Below are 18083 nucleotides of genomic sequence, written 5' to 3'. Positions count from 1 at the left end.
TTGCTGCATTCTCCTGGAGAACACTGTCTGATACAGGGTGTTGCTGCATTCTCCTGGAGAGCACTGTCTGATACGGGGTGTTGCTGCATTCTGCTGGAGAACACTGTCTGATACAGGGTCTTGCTGCATTTTCCTGGAGAACACTGTCTGATACAGGGTGTTGCTGCATTCTCCTGGAGAACACTGTCTGATACAGGGTGTTGCTGCATTCTCCTGGAGAACACTGTCTGATACAGGGTGTTGCTGCATTCTCCTAGTGAACACTGTATCATACTGGGTGTTGCTGCATTCTCCTGGAGAACACTGTCTGATACTGGGTGTTGCTGCATTCTGCTGGAGAACACTCTCTGATACAGGGTGTTGCTGCATTCTCCTAGTGAACACTGTCTGATACTGGGTGTTGCTGCATTCACGTGGAGAACATTGTCTGATACAGGGTGTTGCTGCATTCTCCTGGTGAACACTGTCTGTTGTGGGGTGTTGCTGCATTCTGCTGGAGAACACTGTCTGATACCGGGTGGTGCTGCATTCTCCTGGAGAACACTGTCTGATGTGGGGTGTTGCTGCATTCTGCTGGAGAACACTGTCTGATACAGGGTGTTGCTGCATTCTCCTGGAGAACACTGTATGATACAGGATGTTGCTGCATTCTCCTGGAGAACACTGTCTGATGCAGGGTGTTGCTGCATTCTCCTGGAGAACACTGTCTGATGCAGGGTGTTGCTGCATTCTCCTGGAGAGCACTGTCTGTTACCGGGTGTTGCTGCATTCTCCTGGAGAACACTGTCTGATACAGGGTGTTGCTGCATTCTCTGGAGAACACTGACTGATACAGGGTCTTGCTGCATTTTCCTGGAGAACACTGTCTGATACAGGATGTTGCTGCATTCGCCTGGAGAACACTCTCTGATGTGGGGTGTTGCTGCATTCTCCTGGAGAACACTGTCTGACGTGGGGTGTTGCTGCATTCTCGTGCAGAACACTGTCTGATACAGGGTGTTGCTGCATTCTCCTGGAGAACACTGTCTGATACAGGGTGTTGCTGCCTTCTCCTTGAGAGCACTGTCTGATACGGGGTGTTGCTGCAATCTCCTGGAGAACATTGTCTGATTCAGGGTGTTGCTGCATTCTCCTGGAGAACACTGTCTGATACAGGGTGTTGCTGCATTCTCCTGGAGAACACTGTCTGATACAGGGTGTTGCTGCAATCTCCTGGAGAACACTGTCTGATACAGGGTGTTGCTGCATTCTCCCGGTGAACACTGTCTGATACAGGGTGTTGCTGCATTCTCCTGGTGAACACTGTCTGATGTGGTGTGTTGCTGCATTCTGCTGGAGAACACTGTCTGATACCGGGTGGTGCTGCATTCTCCTGGAGAACACTGTCTGATGTGGGGTGTTGCTGCATTCTGCTGGAGAACACTGTCTGATATGGGGTGGTGCTGCATTCTCCTGGTGAACACTGTCTGATACAGGGTGTTGCTGCATTCTGCTGGAGAACACTGTCTGATACGGGGTGGTGCTGCATTCTCCTGGAGAACACTGTCTGATACGGGGTGTTGCTGCATTCTCCTGGAGAACACTGTCTGACACAGGGTGTTGCTGCATTCCCCTGGAGAACACTGTCTGACACAGGGTGTTGCTGCATTCTCCTGGAGAACACTGTCTGATACGGGGTGTTGCTGCATTCTCCTGGAGAACACTGTCTGATACAGGGTGTTGCTGCATTCTCCTGGAGAACACTGTCTGATACGGGGTGTTGCTGCATTCTCCTGGAGAACACTGTCTGATACGGGGTGTTGCTGCATTCTCCTGGAGAACACTGTCTGACGTGGGGTGTTGCTGCATTCTCCTGGAGAACACTGTCTGATACCAGTAGGTGCTGCATTCTCCTGGAGAACACTGTCTGATACCGGGTGTTCCTGCATTCTCCTGAAGAACACTGTCTGATACAGGATGTTGCTGCATTCTCCTGGAGAACACTGTCTGATACAGGGTGTTGCTGCATTCTCCTGGAGAACACTGTCTGATGTGGGGTGTTGCTGCATTCTCCTGGAGAACACTGTCTGACGTGGGGTGTTGCTGCATTCTCCTGGAGAACACTGTCTGACACAGGGTGTTGCTGCATTCTCCTGGAGAACACTGTCTGATACAGGGTGTTGCTGCATTCTCCTGGAGAACACTGTCTGATACGGGATGTTGCTGCATTCTCCTGGAGAACACTGTCTGATACAGGATGTTGCTGCATTCTCCTGGAGAACACTGTCTGATACAGGGTGTTGCTGCATTCTCCTGGAGAACACTGTCTGATGTGGGGTGTTGCTGCATTCTCCTGGAGAACATTGTCTGATACCGGGTGTTGCTGCATTCTCCTGGAGAACACTGTCTGATACAGGGTGTTGCTGCATTCTCCTGGAGAACACTGTCTGATACAGGGTGTTGCTGCATTCTCCTGGAGAACACTGTCTGATACAGGGTGTTGCTGCATTCTCCTGGAGAACACTGTCTGATACAGGGTGTTGCTGCATTCTCCTTTAGAGCACTGTCTGATACAGGGTGTTGCTGCATTCTCCTGGAGAACACTGTCTGATACAGGGTGTTGCTGCATTCTCCTGGAGAACACTGTATGATACAGGATGTTGCTGCATTCTCCTGGAGAACACTGTCTGATGCAGGGTGTTGCTGCATTCTCCTGGAGAGCACTGTCTGATACCGGGTGTTGCTGCATTCTCCTGGGGAGCACTGTCTGATACAGGGTGTTGCTGCATTCAGCTGGAGAACACTGTCTGATACAGGGTGTTGCTGCATTCTCTGGAGAACACTGTCTGATACAGGGTCTTGCTGCATTTTCCTGGAGAACACTGTCTGATACAGGATGTTGCTGCATTCTCCTGGAGAACACTGTCTGATACAGGGTGTTGCTGCATTCTCCTGGAGAACACTGTCTGATGTGGGGTGTTGCTGCATTCTCCTGGAGAACACATGTCTGATACAGGGTGTTGCTGCATTCTCCTTGAGAGCACTGTCTGAAACAGGGTGTTGCTGCATTCTCCTGGAGAACACTGTCTGATGTGGGGTGTTGCTGCATTCTGCTGGAGAACACTGTCTGATACCGGGTGGTGCTGCATTCGGCTGGAGAACACTGTCTGATACAGGGTGTTGCTGCATTCTCCTGGAGAACACTGTCTGATACAGGGTGTTGCTGCATTCTCCTGGAGAACACTGTCTGATGCAGGGTGTTGCTGCATTCTCCTGGAGAGCACTGTCTGATACAGGGTGTTGCTGCATTCTGCTGGAGAACACTGTCTGATACAGGGTGTTGCTGCATTCTGCAGGAGAACACTGTCTGATACAGGGTGTTGCTGCATTCTCCTGGAGAACACTGTCTGATACAGGATGTTGCTGCATTCTCCTGGAGAACACGGTCTGATACAGGGTGTTACTGCATTCTCCTGGAGAACACTGTCTGATGTGGGGTGTTGCTGCATTCTGCTGGAGAACACTGTCTGATACGGGGTGGTGCTGCATTCTCCTGGAGAACGCTGTCTGATACGGGGTGTTGCTGCATTCTCCTGGAGAACACTGTCTGATACGGGGTGTTGCTGCATTCTCCTGGAGAACACTGTCTGATACGGGGTGTTGCTGCATTCTCCTGGAGAACACTGTCTGATACGGGGTGTTGCTGCATTCTCCTGGAGAACACTGTCTGATACCAGTAGGAGCTGCATTCTCCTGGAGAACACTGTCTGATGTGGGGTTTTGGTGCATTCTCCTGGAGAACACTGTCTGATGCAGGGTGTTGCTGCATTCTCCTGGAGAGCACTGTGTGATACAGGGTGTTGCTGCATTCAGCTGGAGAACACTGTCTGATACAGGGTGTTGCTGCATTCTCCTGGAGAACACTGTCTGATACGGGGTGGTGCTGCATTCTCCTGGAGAACACTGTCTGATACGGGGTGTTGCTGCATTCTGCTGGGGAACACTGTCTGATACAGGGTCTTGGTGCATTTTCCTGGAGAACACTGTCTGATACAGGGTGTTGCTGCATTCTCCTGGAGAACACTGTCTGATACAGGGTGTTGCTGCATTCTCCTGGAGAACACTGTCTGATACAGGGTGTTGCTGCATTCTCCTAGTGAACACTGTATGATACTGGGTGTTGCTGCATTCTCCTGGAGAACACTGTCTGATACTGGGTGTTGCTGCATTCTGCTGGAGAACACTCTCTGATACAGGGTGTTGCTGCATTCTCCTAGTGAACACTGTCTGATACTGGGTGTTGCTGCATTCACGTGGAGAACATTGTCTGATACAGGGTGTTGCTGCATTCTCCTGGTGAACACTGTCTGTTGTGGGGTGTTGCTGCATTCTCCTGGAGAACACTCTCTGATACAGGGTGTTGCTGCATTCTCCTAGTGAACACTGTCTGATACAGGGTGTTGCTGCATTCTCCTGGTGAACACTGTCTGTTGTGGGGTGTTGCTGCATTCTCCTGGAGAACACTCTCTGATACAGGGTGTTGCTGCATTCTCCTGGTGAACACTGTCTGTTGTGGGGTGTTGCTGCATTCTCCTGGAGAACACTGTCTGATACAGGGTGTTGCTGCATTCACGTGGAGAACATTGTCTGATACAGGGTGTTGCTGCATTCTCCTGGTGAACACTGTCTGTTGTGGGGTGTTGCTGCATTCTGCTGGAGAACACTGTCTGATACCGGGTGGTGCTGCATTCTCCTGGAGAACACTGTCTGATGTGGGGTGTTGCTGCATTCTGCTGGAGAACACTGTCTGATACAGGGTGTTGCTGCATTCTCCTGGAGAACACTGTATGATACAGGATGTTGCTGCATTCTCCTGGAGAACACTGTCTGATGCAGGGTGTTGCTGCATTCTCCTGGAGAACACTGTCTGATGCAGGGTGTTGCTGCATTCTCCTGGAGAGCACTGTCTGTTACCGGGTGTTGCTGCATTCTCCTGGAGAACACTGTCTGCTACAGGGTGTTGCTGCATTCTCTGGAGAACACTGACTGATACAGGGTCTTGCTGCATTTTCCTGGAGAACACTGTCTGATACAGGATGTTGCTGCATTCGCCTGGAGAACACTCTCTGATGTGGGGTGTTGCTGCATTCTCCTGGAGAACACTGTCTGACGTGGGGTGTTGATGCATTCTCGTGCAGAACACTGTCTGATACAGGGTGTTGCTGCATTCTCCTGGAGAACACTGTCTGATACAGGGTGTTGCTGCAATCTCCTGGAGAACACTGTCTGATACAGGGTGTTGCTGCATTCTCCCGGTGAACACTGTCTGATGCAGGGTGTTGCTGCATTCTCCTGGTGAACACTGTCTGATGTGGTGTGTTGCTGCATTCTGCTGGAGAACACTGTCTGATACCGGGTGGTGCTGCATTCTCCTGGAGAACACTGTCTGATGTGGGGTGTTGCTGCATTCTGCTGGAGAACACTGTCTGATATGGGGTGGTGCTGCATTCTCCTGGAGAACACTGTCTGATGTGGGGTGTTGCTGCATTCTGCTGGAGAACACTGTCTGATACGGGGTGTTGCTGCATTCTCCTGGAGAACACTGTCTGATACGGGGTGTTGCTGCATTCTCCTGGAGAACACTGTCTGACACAGGGTGTTGCTGCATTCCCCTGGAGAACACTGTCTGATACAGGGTGTTGCTGCATTCTCCTGGAGAACACTGTCTGATACGGGGTGTAGCTGCATTCTCCTGGAGAACACTGTCTGATACAGGGTGTTGCTGCATTCTCCTGGAGAACACTGTCTGATACGGGGTGTTGCTGCATTCTCCTGGAGAACACTGTCTGACGTGGGGTGTTGCTGCATTCTCCTGGAGAACACTGTCTGATACCAGTAGGTGCTGCATTCTCCTGGAGAACACTGTCTGATACCGGGTGTTGCTGCATTCTCCTGAAGAACACTGTCTGATACAGGATGTTGCTGCATTCTCCTGGAGAACACTGTCTGATACAGGGTGTTGCTGCATTCTCCTGCAGAACACTGTCTGATGTGGGGTGTTGCTGCATTCTCCTGGAGAACACTGTCTGACGTGGGGTGTTGCTGCATTCTCCTGGAGAACACTGTCTGACACAGGGTGTTGCTGCATTCTCCTGGAGAACACTGTCTGATACAGGGTGTTGCTGCATTCTCCTGGAGAACACTGTCTGATACGGGATGTTGCTGCATTCTCCTGGAGAACACTGTCTGATACAGGATGTTGCTGCATTCTCCTGGAGAACACTGTCTGATACAGGGTGTTGCTGCATTCTCCTGGAGAACACTGTCTGATGTGGGGTGTTGCTGCATTCTCCTGGAGAACATTGTCTGATACCGGGTGTTGCTGCATTCTCCTGGAGAACACTGTCTGATACAGGGTGTTGCTGCATTCTCCTGGAGAACACTGTCTGATACAGGGTGTTGCTGCATTATCCTGGAGAACACTGTCTGATACAGGGTGTTGCTGCATTCTCCTGGAGAACACTGTCTGATACAGGGTGTTGCTGCATTCTCCTTTAGAGCACTGTCTGATACAGGGTGTTGCTGCATTCTCCTGGAGAACACTGTCTGATACAGGGTGTTGCTGCATTCTCCTGGAGAACACTGTATGATACAGGATGTTGCTGCATTCTCCTGGAGAACACTGTCTGATGCAGGGTGTTGCTGCATTCTCCTGGAGAATACTGTCTGATACAGGGTGTTGCTGCATTCTCCTGGAGAACACTGTCTGATACAGGGTGTTGCTGCATTCTCTGGAGAACACTGTCTGATACAGGGTCTTGCTGCATTTTCCTCTAGAACTCTGTCTGATACAGGATGTTGCTGCATTCTCCTGGAGAACACTGTCTGATACAGGGTGTTGCTGCATTCTCCTGGAGAACACTGTATGATACAGGATGTTGCTGCATTCTCCTGGAGAACACTGTCTGATGCAGGGTGTTGCTGCATTCTCCTGGAGAGCACTGTCTGATACCGGGTGTTGCTGCATTCTCCTGGGGAGCACTGTCTGATACAGGGTGTTGCTGCATTCAGCTGGAGAACACTGTCTGATACAGGGTGTTGCTGCATTCTCTGGAGAACACTGTCTGATGCAGGGTCTTGCTGCATTTTCCTGGAGAACACTGTCTGATACAAGATGTTGCTGCATTCTCCTGGAGAACACTGTCTGATACAGGGTGTTGCTGCATTCTCCTGGAGAACACTGTCTGATGTGGGGTGTTGCTGCATTCTCCTGGAGAACACTGTCTGATACAGGGTGTTGCTGCATTCTCCTTGAGAGCACTGTCTGATACAGGGTGTTGCTGCATTCTCCTGGAGAACACTGTCTGATGTGGGGTGTTGCTGCATTCTGCTGGAGAACACTGTCTGATACCGGGTGGTGCTGCATTCGGCTGGAGAACACTGTCTGATACAGGGTGTTGCTGCATTCTCCTGGAGAACACTGTCTGATACAGGGTGGTGCTGCATTCTCCTGGAGAACACTGTCTGATGCAGGGTGTTGCTGCATTCTCCTGGAGAGCACTGTCTGATACAGGGTGTTGCTGCATTCTGCTGGAGAACACTGTCTGATACAGGGTGTTGCTGCATTCTGCAGGAGAACACTGTCTGATACAGGGTGTTGCTGCATTCTCCTGGAGAACACTGTCTGATACAGGATGTTGCTGCATTCTCCTGGAGAACACGGTCTGATACAGGGTGTTACTGCATTCTCCTGGAGAACACTGTCTGATGTGGGGTGTTGCTGCATTCTGCTGGAGAACACTGTCTGATACGGGGTGGTGCTGCATTCTCCTGGAGAACACTGTCTGATTCGGGGTGTTGCTGCATTCTCCTGGAGAACACTGTCTGGTACGGGGTGTTGCTGCATTCTCCTGGAGAACACTGTCTGATACGGGGTGTTGCTGCATTCTCCTGGAGAACACTGTCTGATACCAGTAGGAGCTGCATTCTCCTGGAGAACACTGTCTGATGTGGGGTTTTGCTGCATTCTCCTGGAGAACACTGTCTGATGCAGGGTGTTGCTGCATTCTCCTGGAGAGCACTGTCTGATACAGGGTGTTGCTGCATTCAGCTGGAGAACACTGTCTGATACAGGGTGTTGCTGCATTCTCCTGGAGAACACTGTCTGATACGGGGTGGTGCTGCATTCTCCTGGAGAACACTGTCTGATACGGGGTGTTGCTGCATTCTGCTGGGGAACACTGTCTGATACAGGGTCTTGGTGCATTTTCCTGGAGAACACTGTCTGATACAGGGTGTTGCTGCATTCTCCTGGAGAACACTGTCTGATACAGGGTGTTGCTGCATTCTCCTGGAGAACACTGTCTGATACAGGGTGTTGCTGCATTCTCCTAGTGAACACTGTATGATACTGGGTGTTGCTGCATTTTCCTGGAGAACACTGTCTGATACTGGGTGTTGCTGCATTCTGCTGGAGAACACTCTCTGATACAGGGTGTTGCTGCATTCTCCTAGTGAACACTGTCTGATACTGGGTGTTGCTGCATTCACGTGGAGAACATTGTCTGATACAGGGTGTTGCTGCATTCTCCTGGTGAACACTGTCTGTTGTGGGGTGTTGCTGCATTCTCCTGGAGAACACTCTCTGATACAGGGTGTTGCTGCATTCTCCTAGTGAACACTGTCTGATACTGGGTGTTGCTGCATTCACGTGGAGAACATTGTCTGATACAGGGTGTTGCTGCATTCTCCTGGTGAACACTGTCTGTTGTGGGGTGTTGCTGCATTCTGCTGGAGAACACTGTCTGATACCGGGTGGTGCTGCATTCTCCTGGAGAACACTGTCTGATGTGGGGTGTTGCTGCATTCTGCTGGAGAACACTGTCTGATACAGGGTGTTGCTGCATTCTCCTGGAGAACACTGTATGATACAGGATGTTGCTGCATTCTCCTGGAGAACACTGTCTGATGCAGGGTGTTGCTGCATTCTCCTGGAGAACACTGTCTGATGCAGGGTGTTGCTGCATTCTCCTGGAGAGCACTGTCTGTTACCGGGTGTTGCTGCATTCTCCTGGAGAACACTGTCTGATACAGGATGTTGCTGCATTCGCCTGGAGAACACTCTCTGATGTGGGGTGTTGCTGCATTCTCCTGGAGAACACTGTCTGACGTGGGGTGTTGCTGCATTCTCGTGCAGAACACTGTCTGATACAGGGTGTTGCTGCATTCTCCTGGAGAACACTGTCTGATACAGGGTGTTACTGCAATCTCCTGGAGAACACTGTCTGATACAGGGTGTTGCTGCATTCTCCCGGTGAACACTGTCTGATGCAGGGTGTTGCTGCATTCTCCTGGTGAACACTGTCTGATGTGGTGTGTTGCTGCATTCTGCTGGAGAACACTGTCTGATACCGGGTGGTGCTGCATTCTCCTGGAGAACACTGTCTGATGTGGGGTGTTGCTGCATTCTGCTGGAGAACACTGTCTGATATGGGGTGGTGCTGCATTCTCCTGGAGAACACTGTCTGATACGGGGTGTTGCTGCATTCTCCTGGAGAACACTGTCTGATACGGGGTGTTGCTGCATTCTCCTGGAGAACACTGTCTGACACAGGGTGTTGCTGCATTGTCCTGGAGAACACTGTCTGATACAGGGTGTTGCTGCATTCTCCTGGAGAACACTGTCTGATACGGGGTGTTGCTGCATTCTCCTGGAGAACACTGTCTGATACAGGGTGTTGCTGCATTCTCCTGGAGAACACTGTCTGATACGGGGTGTTGCTGCATTCTCCTGGAGAACACTGTCTGATACGGGGTGTTGCTGCATTCTCCTGGAGAACACTGTCTGACGTGGGGTGTTGCTGCATTCTCCTGGAGAACACTGTCTGATACCAGTAGGTGCTGCATTCTCCTGGAGAACACTGTCTGATACCGGGTGTTGCTGCATTCTCCTGAAGAACACTGTCTGATACAGGATGTTGCTGCATTCTCCTGGAGAACACTGTCTGATACAGGGTGTTGCTGCATTCTCCTGGAGAACACTGTCTGATGTGGGGTGTTGCTGCATTCTCCTGGAGAACACTGTCTGACGTGGGGTGTTGCTGCATTCTCCTGGAGAACACTGTCTGACACAGGGTGTTGCTGCATTCTCCTGGAGAACACTGTCTGATACAGGGTGTTGCTGCATTCTCCTGGAGAACACTGTCTGATACGGGATGTTGCTGCATTCTCCTGGAGAACACTGTCTGATACAGGATGTTGCTGCATTCTCCTGGAGAACACTGTCTGATACAGGGTGTTGCTGCATTCTCCTGGAGAACACTGTCTGATGTGGGGTGTTGCTGCATTCTCCTGGAGAACATTGTCTGATACCGGGTGTTGCTGCATTCTCCTGGAGAACACTGTCTGATACAGGGTGTTGCTGCATTCTCCTGGAGAACACTGTCTGATACAGGGTGTTGCTGCATTATCCTGGAGAACACTGTCTGATACAGGGTGTTGCTGCATTCTCCTGGAGAACACTGTCTGATACAGGGTGTTGCTGCATTCTCCATTAGAGCACTGTCTGATACAGGGTGTTGCTGCATTCTCCTGGAGAACACTGTCTGATACAGGGTGTTGCTGCATTCTCCTGGAGAACACTGTATGATACAGGATGTTGCTGCATTCTCCTGGAGAACACTGTCTGATGCAGGGTGTTGCTGCATTCTCCTGGAGAACACTGTCTGATACAGGGTGTTGCTGCATTCAGCTGGAGAACACTGTCTGATACAGGGTGTTGCTGCATTCTCTGGAGAACACTGTCTGATACAGGGTCTTGCTGCATTTTCCTCTAGAACACTGTCTGATACAGGATGTTGCTGCATTCTCCTGGAGAACACTGTCTGATACAGGGTGTTGCTGCATTCTCCTGGAGAACACTGTCTGATGTGGGGTGTTGCTGCATTCTCCTGGAGAACACTGTCTGATACAGGGTGTTGCTGCATTCTCCTTGAGAGCACTGTCTGATACAGGGTGTTGCTGCATTCTCCTGGAGAACATTGTCTGATGTGGGGTGTTGCTGCATTCTGCTGGAGAACACTGTCTGATACCGGGTGGTGCTGCCTTCGGCTGGAGAACACTGTCTGATACAGGGTGTTGCTGCATTCTCCTGGAGAACACTGTCTGATACAGGGTGTTGCTGCATTCTCCTGGAGAACACTGTCTGATGCAGGGTGTTGCTGCATTCTCCTGGAGAGCACTGTCTGATACAGGGAGTTGCTGCATTCTGCTGGAGAACACTGTCTGATACAGGGTGTTACTGCATTCTCCTGGAGAACACTGTCTGATGCAGGGTGTTACTGCATTCTCCTGGAGAACACTGTCTGATATGGGGTGTTGCTGCATTCTCCTGGAGAACACTGTCTGATACAGGGTGTTGCTGCATTCTCCTGGAGAAGACTGTCTGATACAAGGTGTTACTGCATTCTCCTGGAGAACACTGTCTGATACAGGATGTTGCTGCATTCTCCTAGAGAAGACTGTCTGATACAGGGTGTTACTGCATTCTCCTGGAGAACACTGTCTCAGACGGGGTGTTGCTGCATTCTCCTGGAGAACACTGTCTGATACAGGGTGTTGCTGCATTCTCCTAGTGAACACTGTCTGATACTGGGTGTTGCTGCATTCACGTGGAGAACATTGTCTGATACAGGGTGTTGCTGCATTCTCCTGGTGAACACTGTCTGATGTGGGGTGTTGCTGCATTCTGCTGGAGAACACTGTCTGATACCGGGTGGTGCTGCATTCTCCTGGAGAACACTGTCTGATACGGGGTGGTGCTGCATTCTCCTGGAGAACACTGTCTGATACAGGTTGTTGCTGCATTCTCCTGGTGAACACTGTCTGATGTGGCGTGTTGCTGCATGCTGCTGGAGAACACTGTCTGATACGGGGTGGTGCTGCATTCTCCTGGTGAACACTGTCTGATACAGGGTGTTGCTGCATGCTCCTGGAGAACACTGTCTGATACGGAGTGGTGCTGCATTTTCCTGGAGAACACTGTCTGATACGGAGTGGTGCTGCATTCTCCTGGAGAACACTGTCTGATACAGGGTGTTGCTGCATTCTCCTGGAGAACACTGTCTGATACAGGGTGTTGCTGCATTCTCCTGGAGAACACTGTCTGATACAGGGTGTTGCTGCATTCTCCTGGAGAACACTGTCTGATACCAGTAGGTGTTGCTGCATTCTCCTGGAGAACACTGTCTGATGCGGGGTGTTGCTGCATTCTCGTGGGCAACACTGTCTGATACCAGTAGGTGCTGCTGCATTCTCCTGGAGAGCACTGTGTGATACAGGGTGTTGCTGCATTCTCCTGGTGAACACTGTCTGATGCAGGGTGTTGCTGCATTCTCCTGGAGAACACTTTCTGATACAGGGTGGTGCTGCATTCTCCTGGAGAACACTGTCTGATACAGGGTGTTGCTGCATTCTCCTGGAGAACACTGTCTGATACCGGGTGTTGCTGCATTCTCCTGGTGAACACTGTCTGATACAGGGTGTTGCTGCATTCTGCTGGAGAACACTGTCTGATACAGGATGTTGCTGCATCTCCTGGAGAACACTGTCTGATACAGGGTGTTGCTGCATTCTCCTGGAGAACACTGTCTGATGTGGGGTGTTGCTGCATTCTCCTGGAGAACACTGTCTGACGTGGGGTGTTGCTGCATTCTCCTGGAGAACACTGTCTGATACAGGGTGTTGCTGCATTCTCCTGGAGAGCACTGTCTGATACAGGGTGTTGCTGCATTCTCCTTGAGAGCACTGTCTGATACAGGGTGTTGCTGCATTTTCCTGGAGAACACTGTCTGATACAGGGTGTTGCTGCATTCTCCTGGAGAACACTGTCTGATGCAGGGTGTTGCTGCATTCTCCTGGAGAACACTGTCTGATGCAGGGTGTCGCTGCATTCTCCTGGAGAGCACTGTCTGATACCGGGTGTTGCTGCATTCACCTGGAGAACACTGTCTGATCCAGGGTGTTGCTGCATTCTCCTGGAGAACACTGTCTGATCCAGGGTCTTGCTGCATTTTCCTGCAGAACACTGTCTGATACAGGGTGTTGCTGCATTCTCCTGGAGAACATTGTCTGATTCAGGGTGTTGCTGCATTCTGCTGGAGAACACTGTCTGATACAGGGTCTTGCTGCATTTTCCTGGAGAACAATGTCTGACACAGGGTGTTGCTGCATTCTCCTGGTGAACACTGTCTGATACAGGGTGTTGCTGCATTCTCCTGCAGAACACTGTCTGATTCAGGGTGTTGCTGCATTCTCCTGGTGAACACTGTCTGATACAGGGTGTTGCTGCATTCTCCTGGAGAACACTGTCTGATACAGGGTGTTGCTGCATTCTCCTGAAGAACACTCTCTGATACAGGGTGTTGCTGCATTCTCCTGGAGAACACTGTCTGATACCGGGTGGTGCAGCATTCTCCTGTTGAACACTGTCTGATACAGGGTGTTGCTGCATTCTCCTGGAGAACATTGTCTGATTCAGGGTGGTGCTGCATTCTGCTGGAGAACACTGTCTGATACCGGGTGGTGCAGCATTCTCCTGGAGAACACTGTCTGATGTGGGGTGTTCCTGCATTCTGCTGGAGAACTGTCTGATCGGGGGTGGTGCTGCATTCTCCTGGAGAACACTGTCTGATACAGGGTGTTGCTGCATTCTCCTGGAGAACACTCTGATACAGGGTCTTGCTGCATTTTCCTGGAGAACACTGTCTGATACAGGGTGTTGCTGCATTCTCCTGGAGAACACTGTCTGATACAGGGTGTTGCTGCATTCTCCTGGTGAACACTGTCTGATACAGGGTGTTGCTGCATTCTCCTGGAGAACACTGTCTGATACAGGGTGTTGCTGCATTCTCCTGGTGAACACTGTCTGATGTGGCGTGTTGCTGCATTTTGCTGTAGAACACTGTCTGAAAAGGGGTGGTGCTGCATTCTCCTGGTGAACACTGTCAGATACAGGGTGTTGCTGCATTCTCCTGGAGAACACTTCCTGATACGGGGTGTTGCTGCGTTCTCCTGGTGAACACTGTCTGTTGTGGGGTGTTGCTGCATTCTGCTGGAGAACACTGTCTGATACTGGGTGGTGCTGCATTCTCCTGGTGAACACTGTCTGATGTGGGGTGTTGCTGCATTCTCCTGGTGAACACTGTCTGATGTGGGGTGTTGCTGCATTCTGCTGGAGAACACTGTCTGATACGGGGTGGTGCTGCATTCTCCTGGAGAACACTCTGACACAGGGTGTTGCTGCATTCTCCTGGAGAGCACTGTCTGATACAGGGTGTTGCTGCATTCTCCTGGAGAACACTGTCTGATACAGGGTGTTGCTGCATTCTCCTGGAGAATAATGTCTGATACAGGGTGTTACTGCATTCTCCTGGAGAACACTGTCTGATACAGGGTGTTGCTGCATTCTCCTGGAGAATAATGTCTGATACAGGGTGTTACTGCATTCTCCTGGTGAACACTGTCTGATACAGGGTGCTGCTGCATTCTCCTGGTGAACACTGTCTGATACGGGGTGTTGCTGCATTCTCCTGGAAAACACTGTCTGATGTGGGGTTTTGCTGCATTCTCCTGGAGAACACTGTCTGATACGGGGTGTTGCTGCATTCTCCTGGTGAACACTGTCTCATACAGGGTGTTGCTGCATTCTCCTGGTGAACACTGTCTGATACAGGGTGTTGCTGCATTCTCCTGGAGAACACTGTCTGATACAGGATGTTGCTGCATTCTCCTGGAGAACACTGTCTGATGTGGGGTTTTGCTGCATTCTCCTGGAGAACACTGTCTGATGTGGGGTATTGCTGCCTTCTCCTGGAGAACACTTCCTGATACGGGGTGTTGCTGCATTCTCCTGGTGAACACTGTCTCATACAGGGTGTTGCTGCATTCTCCTGGTGAACACTGTCTGATGTGGGGTGTTGCTGCATTCTGCTGGAGAACACTGTCTGATACGGGGTGGTGCTGCATTCTCCTGGAGAACACTCTGACACAGGGTGTTGCTGCATTCTCTGGAGAGCACTGTCTGATACAGGGTGTTGCTGCATTCTCCTGGAGAGCACTGTCTGATACACGGTATTGCTACATTCTGCTGCAGAAAACTGTCTGATGCGGGGTGTTGCTGCACTCTGTTGGAGAGCACTGTCTGATACGGGGTGTTGCTGCATTCTCCTGGAGAGCACTGTCTGATACAGGGTGTTGCTGCATTCTCCTTGAGAGCACTGTCTGATACAGGGTGTTGCTGCATTCTCCTGGAGAACACTGTCTGATACAGGGTGTTGCTGCATTCTCCTGGAGAGCACTGTCTGATGCAGGGTGTTGCTGCATTCTCCTGGAGAACACTGTCTGATGCAGGGTGTCGCTGCATTCTCCTGGAGAGCACTGTCTGATACCGGGTGTTGCTGCATTGACCTGGAGAACACTGTCTGATCCAGGGTGTTGCTGCATTCTCCTGGAGAACACTGTCTGATCCAGGGTCTTGCTGCATTTTCCTGCAGAACACTGTCTGATACAGGGTGTTGCTGCATTCTCCTGGAGAACATTGTCTGATTCAGGGTGTTGCTGCATTCTGCTGGAGAACACTGTCTGATACAGGGTCTTGCTGCATTTTCCTGGAGAACACTGTCTGACACAGGGTGTTGCTGCATTCTCCTGGTGAACACTGTCTGATACAGGGTGTTGCTGCATTCTCCTGCAGAACACTGTCTGATTCAGGGTGTTGCTGCATTCTCCTGGTGAACACTGTCTGATACAGGGTGTTGCTGCATTCTCCTGGAGAACACTGTCTGATACAGGGTGTTGCTGCATTCTCCTGAAGAACACTCTCTGATACAGGGTGTTGCTGCATTCTCCTGGAGAACACTCTCTGATACCGGGTGGTGCAGCATTCTCCTGGTGAACACTGTCTGATACAGGGTGTTGCTGCATTCTCCTGGAGAACATTGTCTGATTCAGGGTGGTGCTGCATTCTGCTGGAGAACACTGTCTGATACCGGGTGGTGCAGCATTCTCCTGGAGAACACTGTCTGATGTGGGGTGTTGCTGCATTCTGCTGGAGAACTGTCTGATCGGGGGTGGTGCTGCATTCTCCTGGTGAACACTGTCAGATACAGGGTGTTGCTGCATTCTCCTGGAGAACACTTCCTGATACGGGGTGTTGCTGCATTCTCCTGGTGAGCACTGTCTCATACAGGGTGTTGCTGCGTTCTCCTGGTGAACACTGTCTGATGTGGGGTGTTGCTGCATTCTGCTGGAGAACACTGTCTGATACTGGGTGGTGCTGCATTCTCCTGGTGAACACTGTCTGATGTGGGGTGTTGCTGCATTCTCCTGGTGAACACTGTCTGATGTGGGGTGTTGCTGCATTCTGCTGGAGAACACTGTCTGATACGGGGTGGTGCTGCATTCTCCTGGAGAACACTCTGACACAGGGTGTTGCTGCATTCTCCTGGAGAGCACTGTCTGATACAGGGTGTTGCTGCATTCTCCTGGAGAGCACTGTCTGATACAGGGTGTTGCTGCATTCTCCTGGAGAATAATGTCTGATACAGGGTGTTACTGCATTCTCCTGGAGAACACTGTCTGATACAGGGTGTTGCTGCATTCTCCTGGAAAACACTGTCTGATACAGGGTGTTGCTGCATTTTGATGCAGAAAAGTGTCTCATACAGGGTGTTGCTGCATTCTCCTGGAGAACATTGTCTGATACGGGGTGTTGCTGCATTCTCCTGGAGAACACTGTCTGATACAGGGTGTTGCTGCATTCTCCTGGAGAACACTGTCTGATGCAGGATGTTGCTGCATTCTCCTGGAAAACACTGTCTGATGTGGGGTTTTGCTGCATTCTCCTGGAGAACACTGTCTGATGTGGGGTTTTGCTGCCTTCTCCTGGAGAACACTGTCTGATACGGGGTGTTGCTGCATTCTCCTGGTGAACACTGTCTCATACAGGGTGTTGCTGCATTCTCCTGGTGAACACTGTCTGATACAGGGTGTTGCTGCATTCTCCTGGAGAACACTGTCTGATACAGGATGTTGCTGCATTCTCCTGGAGAACACTGTCTGATGTGGGGTTTTGCTGCATTCTCCTGGAGAACACTGTCTGATGTGGGGTTTTGCTGCCTTCTCCTGGAGAACACTTCCTGATACGGGGTGTTGCTGCATTCTCCTGGTGAACACTGTCTCATACAGGGTGTTGCTGCATTTTCCTGGTGAACACTGTCTGATGTGGGGTGTTGCTGCATTCTCCTGGTGAACACTGTCTGATGTGGGGTGTTGCTGCATTCTGCTGGAGAACACTGTCTGATACGGGGTGGTGCTGCATTCTCCTGGAGAACACTCTGACACAGGGTGTTGCTGCATTCTCCTGGAGAGCACTGTCTGATACAGGGTGTTGCTGCATTCTCCTGGAGAGCACTGTCTGATACACGGTATTGCTACATTCTGCTGCAGAAAACTGTCTGATGCGGGGTGTTGCTGCACTCTCTTGGAGAGCACTGTCTGATACGGGGTGTTGCTGCATTCTCCTGGAGAGCACTGTCTGATACAGGGTGTTGCTGCATTCTCCTTGAGAACACTGTCTGATACAGGGTGTTGCTGCATTCTCCTGGAGAACACTGTCTGATACAGGGTGTTGCTGCATTCTCCTGGAGAGCACTGTCTGATACAGGGTGTTGCTGCATTCTCCTGGAGAACACTGTCTGATGCAGGGTGTTGCTGCATTCTCCTGGAGAACACTGTCTGATGCAGGGTGTTGCTGCATTCTGCTGGAGAACACTGTCTGATACAGGGTGTTACTGCATTCTCCTGGAGAACACTGTCTGATCCAGGGTGTTGCTGCATTCTCCTGGAGAACACTGTCTGATCCAGGGTCTTGCTGCATTTTCCTGGAGAACACTGTCTGACACAGGGTGTTGCTGCATTCTCCTGGAGAACATTGTCTGATTCAGGGTGTTGCTGCATTCTGCTGGAGAACACTGTCTGATACAGGGTCTTGCTGCATTTTCCTGGAGAACACTGTCTGATACAGGGTGTTGCTGCATTCTCCTGGT

At 50.9% G+C, this 18083-nt stretch overlaps 1 protein-coding gene across 5 annotated transcripts in view; it reads left to right on the top strand.

Moving 5' to 3' along the window:
- LOC137377470 (rho guanine nucleotide exchange factor 6-like) overlaps positions 1-18083 on the top strand; it is a 272593-nt gene that overhangs the window by 145411 nt on the left and 109099 nt on the right. The window lies entirely within an intron of this gene.

Source organism: Heterodontus francisci, chromosome 15 (assembly GCF_036365525.1).
Source record: "Heterodontus francisci isolate sHetFra1 chromosome 15, sHetFra1.hap1, whole genome shotgun sequence".
NCBI lineage: Eukaryota > Metazoa > Chordata > Chondrichthyes > Heterodontiformes > Heterodontidae > Heterodontus > Heterodontus francisci.
Note: the sequence above shows the minus strand (reverse complement) of the source record. Positions and strands in the feature narration are given on the sequence as shown.